Source organism: Schistocerca gregaria, chromosome 3 (genome assembly GCF_023897955.1).
Source record: "Schistocerca gregaria isolate iqSchGreg1 chromosome 3, iqSchGreg1.2, whole genome shotgun sequence".
Lineage (NCBI taxonomy): Eukaryota > Metazoa > Arthropoda > Insecta > Orthoptera > Acrididae > Schistocerca > Schistocerca gregaria.
The window spans coordinates 163,093,267-163,110,130 of record NC_064922.1 but is presented as its reverse complement, the minus strand read 5'-3'; positions in this window follow the sequence as shown (position 1 = coordinate 163,110,130).

Genomic DNA, 16,864 nt, shown 5'->3' with positions numbered 1-16,864 from the left:
TGGACTCCGTTTTTTTTATTACAGAGAGCACGCAGCCCTCTCACCGAACACGATGAGCTACAGTGCCGGCTGAGCACTGAGCTACCGGGGGCGGGCATTCCGAGCTTGACACTCTACCAAACAATCCCCACATCAGAGACACTCAGATCTGTTGTGGAAGACGCTGTTTTTGGATTTCAATTTGTGGTAGAAAACGATGTACAGTAAACTGAAGATCTCTTGTTCCAGTCGCGCGACAGTCAGAAACCGATGACAATTTGCTCATATATGGCTTTTGGCCACAGGACAATTAAAAACCGTTGTCATTTTGCTTTTTATGTAGTTTTGGGTCTCAGGACAATTAAAGACTGATTCTTCCCTTCCGGTGTGGTACGACTTTGCCGTGGTGGGTGGGCTTACCATTGCAACAACAGTTGACTGCCGAAATTTTACATCTACATCAACATCCATACTCCGCAAGCCACCTGACGGTGTGTGGCGGAGGATACCTTGAGTACCTCTATCGGTTCTCCCTTCTATTCCAGTCTCGTATTGTTCCTGGAAAGAAGGATTGTCGGTATGCCTCTGTGTGGACTCTAATCTCTCTGATTTTATCCTCGTGGTCTCTTCGCGAGATACACTCCTGGAAATTCAAATAAGAACACCGTGAATTCATTGTCCCAGAAAGAGGAAACTTTATTGACACATTCCTGGGGTCAGATATATCACATGATCACACTGACAGAACCACAGGCACATAGACACAGGCAACAGAGCATGCACAATGTCGGCACTAGTACAGTGTATATCCACCTTTCGCAGCAATGCAGGCTGCTATTCTCCCATGGAGACGATCGTAGAGATGCTGGATGTAGTCCTGTGGAACGGCTTGCCATGCCATTTCCACCTGGCGCCTCAGTTGGACCAGCGTTCGTGCTGGACGTGCAGACCGCGTGAGACGACGCTTCATCCAGTCCCAAACATGCTCAATGGGGGACAGATCCGGAGATCTTGCTGGCCAGGGTAGTTGACTTACACCTTCTAGAGCACGTTGGGTGGCACGGGATACATGCGGACGTGCATTGTCCTGTTGGAACAGCAAATTCCCTTGCCGGTCTAGGAATGGTAGAACGAAGGGTTCGATGACGGTTTGGATGTACCGTGCACTATTCAGTGCCCCCTCGACGATCACCAGAGGTGTACGGCCAGTGTAGGAGATCGCTCCCCACACCATGATCACGGGTGTTGGCCCTGTGCGCCTCGGTCGTATGCAGTCCTGACTGTGGCGCGACACCACTGAAGGCGGGCTGCACGATGTTGGGGTGTGAGCGGAAGACGGCCTAACGGTGTGCGGGACCGTAGCCCAGCTTCATGGAGACGGTTGCGAATGGTCCTCGCCGATACCCCAGGAGCAACAGTGTCCCTAATTTGCTGGGAAGTGGCGGTGCGGTCCCCTACGGCACTGCGTAGGATCCTACGGTCTTGGCGTGCATCCGTGCGTCGCTGCGGTCCGGTCCCAGGTCGACGGGCACGTGCACCTTCCGCCGACCACTGGCGACAACATCGATGTACTGCGGAGACCTCACGCCACACGTGTTAAGCAATTCGGCGGTACGTCCAACCGGCCTCCCGCATGCCCACTATACGCCCTCGCTCAAATTCCGTCAACTGCATATACGGTTCACGTCCACGCTGTCGCGGCATGCTACCAGTGTTAAAGACTGCGATGGAGGTCCGTATGCCACGGCAAACTGGCTGACACTGACGGCGGCGGTGCACAAATGCTGCGCAGCTACCACCAGTCGACGGCCAACACCGCGGTTCCTGGTGTGTCCGCTGTGCCGTGCGTGTGATCATTGCTTGTACAGCCCTCTCGCAGTGTCCGGAGCAAGTATGGTGGGTCTGACACACCGGTGTCAATGTGTTCTTTTTTCCATTTCCAGGAGTGTATATGTAGGAGGGAGCAATATACTGCTTGACTCCTTGGTGAAGATATGTTCTCGAAACTTCAACAAAAGCCCGTACCGAGCTACTGAGCGTCTGTCCTGCAGAGTCTTCCACTGGAATTTATCTATCATCTCCGTAACGCTTTCGCGATTACTAAATGATCCTGTAACGAAGCGCGCTCCTCTCCGTTGGATCTTCTCTATCTCTTCTATCAACCCTATCTGGTACGGATCGAACACTGCTGAGCAGTATTCAAGCAGTGGGTGAACAAGCGCTCTGTAACCTACTTCCTTTGTTTTCGGTTTCCATTTCCATAGGATTCTTCCAGTGAATCTCAGTCTGGCATCAGCTTTATCGACGATGAACTTTATATGATCATTCCATTTTAAATCACTCCTAATGCGTACTCCTAGATAATTTATGGAATTAACTGCTTCCAGTTGCTGACCTGCTATATTGTAGCTAAATGATAAGGGTTCTTTCTTTCTATGTATTCGCAGCACATTACACTTGTCTGCATTGAGATTCAATTGCCATTCCCTGCACCATGCGTCAATTCGTTGCAGATCCTCTTGCATTTCAGTACAATTTTCCATTGTTACAACCTCTCGATATACCACAGCATCATCCGCAAAATGCCTCAGTGAACTTCCGATGTCGTCCACAAGGCCATTTATGTATATTGTGAATAGCAACGTTCCTACGACATGCCCCTGCGGCACACCTGAGATCTCTCTTACTTCGGAAGACTTCTCTCCATTGAGAATGGCATGCTGCGTTCTGTTATCTAGGAACTGTTCAATCTAATCACACAACTGGTCTGATACTCCATATGCTCTTACTTTGTTCATTAAAGGACTGTGGAGAACTGTATCGAACGCCTTGCGGAAGTCAAGAAACACGGCATCTACCTGGGAACCCGTGTTTGTGGCCCTCTGAGTCTCGTGGACGAATAGCGCGAGCTGGGTTTCACACGATCGTATTTTTCGAAACCCATGCTGATTCCTACAGAGTAGATTTCTAGTCTCCAGAAAAGTCATTATACTCGAACATAATACGTATTCCAAAACTCTACAACTGATAGACGTGAGAGATATAGGTCTGTAGTTCTGGACATCTGTTCGACGCCCGTTCTTGCGGAGTCATGCACATTGAATAGTAGTGGTAATGAGCGTTTCACGTCATTGGCCGGTAGGTCCCTTGCGGGGCAGGTCCGGCCGCCTTGGTGCAGGTCTTATTACAGTCGACGCCACATTGGGCGACCTGCGCGCCGGATGGGGATGAAATGATGATCAAGACAGCACAACACCCAGTCCCTGAGCGGAGAAATTCTCCTATCCAGCCGGGAATCGAACTCGGACCCGTACGACGGCAATCCGTCACTCTGACCACTCAGATACCGGGGCGGACGTTGAATAGTACGGATGGCGTAATGTGCATCTCAAACCGTAGCCCTCATATAGCTATTCAACTGACATTTTCAGCAGACCCCTTTTACATTAAGAGGTTTACAGCGACAACTATTGGTACAATTTTCGTTTTTTTTCCCCTTCTCCTATGTCTATAAATGCTATTGGAACTGAACGTCATTTTGAGCAGTAGATCTCCGGTTCTCTGTCTACAATGTTTTGAAACTTTTACATTGTGGAGGATCTCCTTACTAAGGATCAACTGAAATGAAAATGTGGAGGATCTCCTTACTAAGGATCAACTGAAATGAAAAGTACGGAAAGTACGTCTAAATAGATTATATTAATTTAGACGTACATTTCCTCTTTCCTAGCTCTACCGAGAAATTACGAAATATAACTACAATGATTACAAAAATTTTCTTTTTTGCGAATGTTTACGCCACCCTGTAAGGAAACTTGCGCATCCGAGGCAACAAGTATGTGATGTTTGCGCTGCTTTCGACCGGAACCTGCGTCGTCAGCGGATACGTCGTCAGTTGTTTGTTTGCCCTCGGAGAAGTCAATTGAAGTGCGATGGGACCACTGTCTACGTAGAACAGGTTTGTTACGAGGAGTGCTGCATAAACATTTTCAGGAGTGCGATGCCATTTAGTAATGAACGCTCATAAGAGCGTTCATTAGTGAATGGCAACGCACTCCTGAAAATGGTTTATGCAGCATGCATAAGCACCAAAATACATCAAGAGCGGCCAACCGAACACAGAACAGTTCTCAGGTAGACGCTGTCAACTTCGTCCTACGTTCGTGAATGCCACAAAAAGAATTCGCTGGAGCTGAAGTTTTACCCCAAGAAAACATATACGAAAAGGGACTGCTACCAACGAATCTGAAGGAGTAGTACTTGCTTGTTCCTGCTGCAGCAATAAATGCGCGTGCCAGTTCTCGTAGAATACAAAGAGACATTGATAACAGCCATAGAAACGTTGTTTACCGACGTTTCAAATCACAGGAACGTAACTGTAAGAAAGATGCACTAATGTTCGACTGAAAATCCACATTGGCATCGTCAGATGTACAGCAAACGACAGTGGAGTGTGAATGTGTGGTGATGCACAACCGAGCAGCACGTGATAGACAATTATTTTATTCATGATATGTTGAACGAGCAGTATACACATCTTTTTGGTAAAGACTTTGCCCACGTCAGTAGAACATGTACTCTGAGAACTCAGCAAATGACTCGGTTCCAGCATGGTGGATGTCCTCCTCATATTTCTTTAGTAGCAAGCGATCCATTAGTTCTGTTATTTGCAAACTGGTGGGTGGGGAGACGCAGTCGTATTCAGTGGTATTCAACACGAGTGCCTGACGTTACGCTGCTAGACACCTCTCTTTGAGTTCATATAAAGCCTGTAGTATGCAAGGAGGCTGTAAGTGTAGCATTGTCTATACCCTTACTAAATAACTAATTACAAACACACCAGAGGAAAAATGCTCCTATCGGAGCACAAAAAATTGCGAAAACGTTATTATTCTGACTGAAAAGAGGGGTACCAGTTGTTTCATTTTACCTTCCGCAGCACCTTCGCAAGTATTCCCAAAAATTTTGGAACGCAAAACATATTCGCAGTTTTTTAAGATGCAACTCATCTCAAATTCCCAGCAGTCCCCGTGACGGTAACCCACTCATATCCAATACTCCGTCGCTGTAAATCTCTCTTTCCCATTCATTCACGGCTGCCCTTTCCCACTCACCTACTCTAGCCAACTCATTGTCATTATCTCTTGTGTCCAGCTATCACTGTCTCCTATCCAAGACGCAGCCACGGAGTTCGAAGTTCTGTTCTACTACTACTGTTTCCTCTCACTGATACTATATCTCTCTTGCTTTCTCTTACTGCTAGTATCTTATTCCTTCCTTCCAACTGCTGCTGTCTCTTCTCACTATCCCTCTCTTCCTCGGTGTCATTGCTTCTTTCTTTATCATTGGCTCTCACCCATTTCGACTTTCTCTTTCTCTTTATTCCTCTTCTCCCCCCCCCCCCCCCTACCCTTCTGTTACTGTCTCTTCTCTCTTTCCTCCCACTGTTCTGCCACTGTTAACGACGTTCCACTGCTACTGTTTCCCTCTCTTCCTGTCACACTGCCATTGTCTCCTTCGCTCTGTGTGTAACCAACCACTGTCTGCTGCTGTCCAGCATTTATTACATTTTTGTCTCTTTGTCAGTGCCACTGTCCCCTTGTCTCCCGGCATAAAAAAGCGCGAATGTGTTCGTATTTCAAAATGGGAAAAGTTTTAAAGGTTCCGAAAAAGGTAGAATGAGGAAGCTGGTACTGCAATTTTCAGTAAGTCTTTTAAATAATCGGCAACGTATTCTCATTTTTTGTGCTCCGATAGGAGCATTTTCCGCTGCTTCCCTCCTCTTCCCTGCGGCAGAAGTGCATGTAACTTACATCCCAAAAAATTATTGGTCAGTAAAATGTGGGTAGTCTACAAATGTGAAACTGAAATAACGCAAAATTAATTTTACACGTCAGACCGTATTTTACGTGTAAAATATTTTTGCACGTGCTTTAGTACTACAACATAGGGTTCCCAGTTGATAATGGAAACACTTTACAGCATATATCTGCGTGGTACGTCCCTTCTTTTAAACTACATTTTCGCCTCACACGTGATGTTAAAAGAGAATTTTACGCGTACAAAATTTTTGGTGCTTCTCGGCAACGGATAAAATCTCCTAGATAAATGCTTAGAGAATATAATGTGAAATTTGAGCAATTTGCTGTGGTTATTTATTATTTAGCAATCACCTCAAACCGGATTTGCCGTGTTGAAGTAGCGTAAATTTGAACCTCTGTATCTTTGAAAACGAAAAAGATACCAAGAAAAGTTTCAAGATAATTCGTTGTCTTTAACTTAGTGACATATCGTAAAAATTTCAGCCATTTACTCTGCATAACCGTCTTGGAACCCTTTACTGGGTTTTGGTCCGCTGGTGACGGCGAAAATGTAGTAAAAAAAGTAGTAAAAAAATAAATTCCATGAAGCCCGTCGCAGACCACATCAAATGCAAAAAGAACCAACCTATCTGTTCCATTTGCCTACGCAGGAGAAGGTGTGTAGTATTCATACCTTGATTCCATACTGAAGGACGATGGCACTAAAACAGTCCTTTTGTTGGGTATACAAATGGTCAGTAGCCCAAGGAATATTCGAAACACTTTCCCGAGCCATTTCATCACCAATAGAAACCGAGGTATGAGCAACGGAGAAAGTCGATTTTACACCCAGCGTTTTGGAGCACACTACGTACGCATGCTGTCACATGTATACCGATGTTTCCAGTGGATATCATATCGCTGGGCTTCTGGAAGGTTCCAGTATGTAACGGTTCGCGCCACAGGCCGTGAGTCCTGCCATTTGATCTTGTACACTTGGGCAGACACGAGAGAAGCAGTTCATTCGGAGAGGTGTAGCCAATGACCTCGGTCGGGCTGCCGCACAAGTGTCGATCGGCTCATGCTAATTTGAAGAAGTATCTGCATGGTTAACATTTTGAGGAGTTCAGTGAATGGCGATAGTAATTCTGAAAATTATGGAAGAAATTTTGTCAATATTGAGAGAGGACAAGTTACTTCTCACCTATTTTCGTACATGTAAAATTATTAAAGATATTATTACAACCTGATGTACCTTGAGAAAAGCAATAGAAAGTTAATGTATTGAGCAGACGTTGATAGAGCTTGGTAGGGCGCTAAAAGTATGAGGTATTTGTATGGTTCTCATCTCGTAGAAACAGCATGTTGGGAGATGGAAGCATTGGCGGCTAGCCCATCCCTCAATAAATCTTGTCGTACAGAAACACAGCTATACACGGCAGACAGAGCAGCCCCTTGTTGAGACACGTCTCCAGGACAACAATGCCACTATACCTGCATTTACTTTACGATGATTCCTTGTCCTAAGAACCAATGGCATTGTAGACTTATAGTAAGATGCACCACAATCTCTGTTATGCACTTCACATATCTGAAATGTGCAATAAGCTTCCGCTGCACACATCTCGCCAGCTGCAAGTTACATCGCTGCATGAAGCAAACAGGGTAATGTACTGCTGCTCTGGCATTGTCACAGCGCACAGGTCTCAACTGCCACTTGTTCTCAGATAATACTATATTGAGCAACTTCTACACATTATCAATCAACGTCTGTTCAGCGTCAGATCAATTCAGAATCGTTTTCCACATTTTTAGGGCCAGAGTATTTGACTTACTTCTGTCATGCAGGGTCCTTGTCCACTTCGGTTTTAAACCTACTGTTAGTTGTTTACAGCATACAATCAAAACTTGTGTAGCATAATTCATGTCTGTCTTTGTTTTGGAAAAATTAATGTTGTCAGTAAACCAAGTTTTGCATACATTCTCAATCATTTTATATAACAGCCCCATACCTTAACTTTCAATATATTTGCAAAGAATCTTAAATCATAAGTGGAAGGGCAATCTTCCAATACTGAGTGTGTTGCCGTTGTTAATGCCATGTGAGTGTTTCAACGTTAGCAAAGTGACTTTTTCACCCTAGCAACCACCCCTTCGATAGATATGTGCTTGTTACCACCATGGCGATTCTTCCCGTCAAGTAAGTGATACGTGTACGAAGTTTAGTTGAAATCGGCACAGTAGTTGAGGATCTTGGAAAATCTTGGAAGAAGTAAAGTAGTTTAACACTTCAAAACGTACTTCTCAAGTTAAATTTTACATTGTGGCTGGATGGAGTGAGTACATCGAATTTGCGTCTGAGTCGCATTAGGGAGCATTTACTTGTCTCAATAATTGAAAAACACTATTTCCATAGAGTGGGTTTTAGCATTTCAGAACACCGTTAAATATAGATCCGTGCTGAGGTTGGTTTCAGGAGCACTGTAGAATTCAACAACCGCCAATGTATCTGGGGATAATCGCCAACCGCCTTCTTTCATTTTTCCAATAACGTAGAGAATCCAGAGATATTACAAAAATGGATTGCACACATACGTATGCACATATGTATGTATGTTCCTCATGTCCTCCTCAAATAGTGTGCCGATTTCAACTAAACTTGGTACACATATCACTTACTCGACGGGAAGAATCGTCATGGTGGTAACAGCCACCTATCTATCGAAGGCGTGGCTGCTAGGGTGAAAAAGCAGTGTAGCCAGTGGCGTTCGAATACTCATATTTAGTCATCCAGCATTTGAGAATGAGAGCACTTATTAACTTTGTAAGGTGGCAGAATAATTGAAGATCAGATTCACGTCTTACATGAAAGCTTTATACATTGCAACGGGAAGGTGAATATGGCACCTAACTTAATTCGGCGCTAATGAGCAAATTTGCCTAGGGGTATTTAATGCAAAAAGAGATGACATTCAATCGATGGTAATTAACACACCCTTCCTATAACGCATGCTTGGGCGGAAGGTGAAACAAGCAGTGAGAGGCGGTTTACTTTGGAATTCAGAGTGATGACGCAGAAGCAAGGCCAGGCTACGGGGGGTACCACGGAAACCACTTTAAGGGGTGTCCCAGTCAATGACCGATCAGGTGACTCAAATGGGGAGAGCGAGTATAACAGCCCTTCTGAGGGAGGACAGGAATGAAAGATTTTAGAAAATTGCGGTTTGGTATTCCAAATGGATACGAAACAAGACCAGTGACGCATTTTCGATCACGTGCCCAGCGATGGTAAACACGTGAGAGAGTCAATGTACGCATTTAGGCACCTGGAACTTGCACAAAACGTCCGATTTGCGGAAACACGTTAGGAAGGAGAAAAAAGCCAAAGTATCGGCGCAATTTAATGGTAGGGACCTTGTGATTGGTAGAGAGAGCTTCCAGAAAATAATAAGAACGCTCCTATTGGTCGAAAAATGCCGTGATGTGAAGAACGAAAGAACCCAGGTTGGGAGACAGTTCGGCTATGAGTAAGAGAAGATGAAAATTTTCGAGAACTCTTCTCTGAACTGGCGTCAAGTGCAGAACGGAGCGCATAACACTCTATACGATGCAGAGGAGTAATTAGTGTGAACGCTGCGTTCACAGCGGCTGATATCCAGCTAGAAATTAGCTGTAGCATCGTTTAGCTCCAACTTTGGAGAAACGAAGCAGCCAATTAGTTAATTGTTCTTTCGAGAACTGAGAGCGCATTATAATATGCATGCTGCTCCAACCATGCACGTGTATATCGCCACATTATATGACTATGGATGTGTACATGTTCTCTCACATTACGAGAAACATAGGAAAAGTTTCTGCTGGAAAATTCAGCAAAGGCGTAATTAGTTTTATAGGAATTTCGCGGAAGAGACCGGCTTAGCAGACGACAGCTCATCCCAGCTTAACGTAACTACAGTGTGCAGAGGCATGGAAGTACACAGCTCGTGGTCGTGCGGTGGCGTTCTCGCTTACCGCGCACGGGTTCCCGGGTTCGATTCCCGACGGTGTCAGGTATTTTCTCTGCCTCGTGATGACTGGGTGTTGTGCTTAGATTAGTTAGGTTTAAGTAGTTCTAGGGGACTGTTGACCATAGATGTTAGGTCCAATAGTGCTCAGAGCCATTTAGAGGCACAAAACTAGTTGGCTCACCAGCTTGCGTCCACTGTAAACTCCAGCGACCTTGGGTAATCTTTTGCTCAATTTTTCAGATAACTAACCATCCACCATAGACTTGATTGTCATCCTAAAGAAAGTACCGAACTTTGAACTGGTATCGGACGATTTTCGTAGTGCTGACCAACATCATAAAATAAGTGTAGGAACAATTTTGTAAAGAAACTTCTAGTTAAACTTTAATATTGTCGTGTTTAGGAGAATTTAACCTTCTGAGAGTTAATATTTAAAATTTCTGTGCTTAGGATTATTTCAATTTCTGATGTTGGCTAGATGCATTATGATGACAACTGTTTTTTGCTATCACATTGAAGGCATAGGTGTGCCGATGGCAGCGTAATAAGTCCTCTGCTTTTTACGATTTACATAAACGATCTGGTTGATGGTATTGACAGCGGCAGTAGTCTGTTTGCCGATGATACTGTAGTCTACAGGAAAGTAGTCCCACACCAAAGTTGTGAACAGATCAATAAGGATTTGCAGAAGATAAATGCGTGGTGTAATGACTGGCAGTTGTCTCTGAATATTAGTAAGTGTAACCTACTGCATATAACAAGGCGAAAATACCCATTAATGTACGAGTACAAAATAAATGCCCAGTCTTTAGAAGCGGTGACATTCATCAAGTATCTGGGTGTGACTATTCGAAATGATCTCAGATGGAATGATCAGATTACACAGGTGACGGGTAAGGCACACTCTACATTGCAGTTTATTGGTAGAATCCTGAAGCGATGCAGTCCTTCGACAAAGGATACAGCTTTCAATACTTTAGTTCTTCCGGTCTTAGAGTATTGTTCGTATGTATGGGACCCTGACCAGTTGGGTCTGATTCAAGACATTGAGAAGGTCCAAAGAAGAGCGGCAAGATTCGTGACTGGTACATTTAGCCATCGCGAGAGCGTTACGTATGTCACAGAAAGTTTGAAGTGGGCATTCTTGCAGATAGACGACGCACTATACGGAAGGCGCTGCTGACTAAATTCGGAAATCCCATCTTCACCGAGGATGTAGAACATATACTATTACCATCAACTTCCAAATCGGGCAATGATCAGCCTTCAAAGATAAAGGAAAGTAGAGTTCATAATGAGTAGTTCAGACAGTCGTTTTTCCCTCGCTCGATCCTCGAGTTGAACAGAGGGGGTTGGGAATATGACTTTGGTGCGAATTGTGCTATCCACCACACACCGCATGGTGGCTAGCGGACTATATATGTGGATAAAGACATGTCAGAGTCGTATCTACACATATCGGGAGTCCCTTATGACGCCAATTCCACATGCCGCACACCATTGCACAGCCTCCACCAGCTTCAGCAGTTCCCTACTGACATGCTGGGTCCATGATTCATGAGGTTGCCTCCATACTCGTACACGTCCACTCGCTCGATACAATTTTAAACGAGACTCATCCGACCAGGCAACTTGTTTCCAGTCATCAACAGCCCACTGTCTGTGTTGGCGGGCCCAGGCGAGTCGCAAAGCTTTCAGTCCTGCAGTTATCAAGGGTACAAGAATGGAACTTTGGCACCGAAAACCCATATCGCTGATGTATCGTTAAAGGTTCGCACGCTGACACTCGCTGATGCCCAGCACTGAAATATGCTGCAATTTGCGGAATGGATGCGCTTCTGTCACATTGAACGATTCTCTTTCACTCCTCGCTGGTCCCGTTTTTGCATAACCTTTTTCTGGCCGCAGCGATCTCGGAGACTTGATGTTTTACCGGATCCCTGATTTTCACGGTACACACGTGGAATGGTTGTACGGGAAAATCCGCACTTCATCGGTACCTCTTAGGTGCTGTGTCCCACCGCTCGTCAGCCGACTATAGCACCACGCTCAATCTAACTTAAATTTTGATAATCTGCCATTTTAGCAGCAGTAACCAACCAAACAGTTGCGTCAGACGCTTTTAGTCTTACATTGGCGTTGCCGACCCAGCGCAGTATTCTACCTGTTTACATACACTACTGGCCATTAGAATTGCTACACCACGAAGATGACGTGCTACAGACGCGAAATTTAGACAACAGGAAGAAGGTGCTGTGATACGCAAATGATTAGCTTTTCAGAGCATTCACACAAGATTGGCGTCGATGGCGACACCTCCAACGTGCTGACATGAGGAAAGTTTCCAACAGATTTCTCATACGTAAACAGCAGTTGACCGGCGTTTCCTGCTGAAACGTTGCTGTGATGACTCTTGTAAGGAAGAGAATGCGTACCATTACGTATCCGACTTTGATAAAGGTCGGGTTGTAGTCTATCGCGATTGCGGTTTGTCGTATCGTGACATTGCTGCTCGCGTTTGTCGAGATTCAATGACTGATAGCAGAATATGCAATCGGTGGGTTCAGGTGGGTAATACGGAACGCCTGCTGGATCCCACCGGCCTCGTATCACTAGCAGTCGAGATTACAGGCATCTTATCCGCATGGCTGTAACGGATCGTGCAGCCACGTCTTGATTCCTGCGTCAACAGATGGGGACGTTTGTAAGACAACAACCACGTGCACGAAGAGCTCGACGACGTTTGCAGCAGCATGGACTATCAGCTCGGAGACCATGGCTGCGGTTACCCTGACGGTGCATCACAGACAGGAGCGCCTGCGATGGTGTACTCAACGACGAACCTGCGTGCACGAATGGCAAAACATAATTTTTTCGGATGAATCCAGGTTCTGTTTACAGCATTATGATGGTCACATCCGTGTTTGGCGACAACGCGGTGAACGCTCACTGGAAGCGTTTATTCTTCATCGCCATACTGGCGCATCACCTGGCTTGATGGTATGGGGTGCAATTGGTTATACGTCTCGGTCACCTCTTGTTCGCATTGACGGCACTTTGAACAGTGGACGTTACGTTTCAGATGTGTTATGACCCGTGGCTCTACCCTTCATTCGATCCCTGCGAAACCCTACATTTCAGCAGGATAATGTACGACTGAATGTTGAAGGTCCTGCACGGGCCTTTCTGGATACAGAAAATGTTCGACTGCTGCCCTGGCAAGCACATTCTCCAGATCTCTCACGAATTAAAAACGTCTGGTCAATGGTGGCCGCGCAGTAGGTTCCTCACAATACGCCAGTCGCTACTCTTGATGAACTGCGGTATCGTGTTGGAGCTGCATGGGCAGCTGTACCTGTACACGCCATCTAAGCTCTGTTTGCCTCAATGCCCAGGCGTATGATGGCGGTTATTACGGCCAGAGGTACTGATTTCTCATGATCTATGCACCCAAATTGCGTGAAAAACTAATCACATGTAAGTTCTAGGATAACATATCTGTCTAACGAATACCTGTATCATCTGCATTTCTTCATGGTGTAGCAATTTTAATGGCCAGTAATGTATCTCTGTATTTGAATAAGCATGTCTGTACCAGTTTTTTTGGTACTTCAGTGTAGTTCAGGAGATACGACGTCATAAATATTGAACTGCGTGGAAATGAAGCTGCAGGATGATATTCGCTAGGGATGCAGGTGACATATGTGTAAAATGTATATGTAAATATTTAATGTATGTCGAATACAACTGACATTTGCTTATGATGGCAAACGCAGTGGTAGAAATCTAATTTTAAATCCCTGGAATGATTTCGTCTAAATTTGGGTGAGATATTACGTACGGTCTGGAAAGAAATTCTGTCGTGGTAAGAGCTAGCGGCCTCCTTTTGAGGCGAGCGTGATAACGTGGAAGGAGAAGGGGGAAGGAGGGTATGGACAGAGGGGGAAGGAGCAGATGGACAGAAAGAGGAGGGGGTGGACTAATAGCAGGTTAAAGTAAATACTCACCCGGCAACGTAGGTTACTCATTTAGTTATTAAACGACAAAGAGGGCGGTGACCAGGTTCCAATGACGGTGGAGGGCATGAGACAGAAAATTACCGCTGCGTGTAAAGCGATAAGCTATGTTGAGAACAGTGAGTTCATCAACGACGAAGCGTATACAAAAATATCGTGATGCAAACGGCTCTCTCTCTAAACATATTCATTACACAGTTCAGCCAGAGAAATGCCTGCATTGATTTCGTTCTTGGGCTTTGGTTTCATTTACTACATGCGTTATTTCAATTCACAGGTTTTTAACAGTGTACAAATGACATAACATATGTAAAACAAATGAAGAGATAAACTAATTTTCGTTTTAAATTTTATACTGCAAACTCTATAAATTTTGCCCTAAAAACCTTTTCTTTTGTGGCAACAGATTTTTTCAAGGTTATCAGACAGTTTGTTGGACATTGCGCCATGTAAAAGAAAGTTAACTCATTTAATGCCGGCTGGGTGACTTCCCAGTGACATTACACTTTCTTTGGTACGAAACATGCTGAAACGTTCATGTACCTTTACTGGAAGGGGGGCCCCGTCTGAGGTTGTTTGGTCGCCTGTTTTAAGTCTGTCTACTGGACGGCACTTCGGCTACTCGTGCTTCTTTGAGATGAAGATGAGACGAAATGATCAGGACAACAGAAACACCCGTCCCCGAAACAAAATAATCTCCAATCCGAATCGAACCTGGGCCTCACGATTTAGAGACAGCGACATGAACCACCACTGGAACTTAAGCAACGGACGCGAAACTTATTTAGACCATCTTAATGTCTAACCTGGCAGCGCAAAATTACTTGGTATAAACTTCCGGGTGTAATATACAGATTGCCCAAAAAAACCACCAACAAAGTCTGGGGACAGGTTCCAGTATCACAAAAAGAAATTTTTTTCACCAAACAAAGCCTCTATAGAGAATACCTCACATTAATTTGGATTTATATTTGTTCCATGCATAATCAGTATGAAACTTCGGAATAATGTGGAATATGTCAGTTTAACAAAAGTTACTTTACATGTCATAATTAAATGTCTTTTTATTTTTTTATTTTTAATTTTAATTTTGTGCTTACTAATTCACACCCAAAAATTTATCTGTTGAGAAGGAGTTACCATACATAAACTGCTTTGATTTGTTCTAAATTGCTGTTTGGCTGTCAGATTTTTGATGCTATATGGTAAAGGCCCAAAGACTTATGTGGCAGCATAGTTCACCCGTTTACGTGACAAAGTTGGATTTAACCCAGAATAGTGAAGATCTGCCTTTCCGTTATTGTCGTAGCTGTGGGTACTGCTTTTGATTTGTGATGGGTTATTAAAAACAAATGCCATGAGTATATATATATATATATATATATATATATATATATATATATATATATATATATATATATATATATATACTCCTGGAAATTGAAATAAGAACACCGTGAATTCATTATCCCAGGAAGGGGAAACTTTATTAACACATTCCTGGGGTCAGATACATCACATGATCACACTGACAGAACCACAGGCACATAGACACAGGCAACAGAGCATGCACAATGTCGGCACTAGTACAGTGTATATCCACCTTTCGCAGCAATGCAGGCTGCTATTCTCCCATGGAGACGATCGTAGAGATGCTGGATGTAGTCCTGTGGAACGGCTTGCCATGCCATTTCCATCTGGCGCCTCAGTTGGACCAGCGTTCGTGCTGGACGTGCAGACCACGTGAGACGACGCTTCATCCCATCCCCAACATGCTCAATGGGGGACAGATCCGGAGATCTTGCTGGCCAGGGTAGTTGACTTACACCTTCTAGAGTACGTTGGGTGGCACGGGATACATGCGGACGTGCATTGTCCTGTTGGAACAGCAAGTTCCCTTGTCGGTCTAGGAATGGCAGAACGATGGGTTCGATGACGGTTTGGATGTACCGTGCACTATTCAGTCTCCCCTCGACGATCACCAGAGGTGTACGGCCAGTGTAGGAGATCGCTCCCCACACCATGATGCCGAGTGTTGGCCCTGTGTGCCTCGGTCGTATGCAGTCCTGATTGTGGCGCTCACCTGCACGGCGCCAAACACGCATACGACCATCATTGGCACCAAGGCAGAAGCGACTCTCATCGCTGAAGACGACACGTCTCCATTCGTCCCTCCATTCACGCCTGTCGCGACACCACTGGAGGCGGGCTGCACGATGTTGGGGCGTGAGCGGAAGACGGCTTAAAGGCGTGCGGGACCGTAGCCCAGCTTCATGGAGACGGTTGCGAATGGTCCTCGCTGATACCCCAGGAGCAACAGTGTCCCTAATTTGCTGGGAAGTGGCGGTGCGGTCCCCTACGGCACTGTGTAGGATCCTACGGTCTTGCCGTGCATCCGTGCGTCGCTGCGGTCCGGTCCCAGGTCGAGGGGCACGTGCACCTTCCGCCGACCACTGGCGACAACATCGATGTACTGTGGAGACCTCCCGCCCCACGTGTTGAGCAATTCGGCTGTACGTCCACCCGGCCTCCCGCATGCCCACTATACGCCCTCGCTCAAAGTCCGTCAGCTGCACATACGGTTCACGTCCACGCTGTCGCGGCATGCTGCCAGTGTTAAAGACTGCGATGGAGCTCCGTATGCCACGGCAAACTGGCTGACACTGACGGCGGCGGTGCACAAATGCTGCGCAGCTAGCGCCATTCGACGGCCAACACCGCGGTTCCTGGTGTGTCCGCTGTGCCGTGCGTGTGATGATTGCTTGTACAGCCCTCTCGCAGTGTCCGGAGCAAGTATGGTGGGTCTGACACACCGGTGTCAATGTGTTCTTTTTTCCATTTCCGTGTGAAGTTACTGTGAAAATCCTTAGTTACTTAAGTAAGTGTCTGCAGACATATGAACACATGTCAAGTAGAAAAGGTTTTTTAACTCTAGCGAAAATTAACAACTGCTCGTTACTCCTAAAAGTGTGCATTTTAAACTCCATTCTTACCAGACTTTTTTTTCTTGTGTTGGTCATTGCTTCCTCCTCCTAAAATATGGAAAGCAAAGACCTTGCAG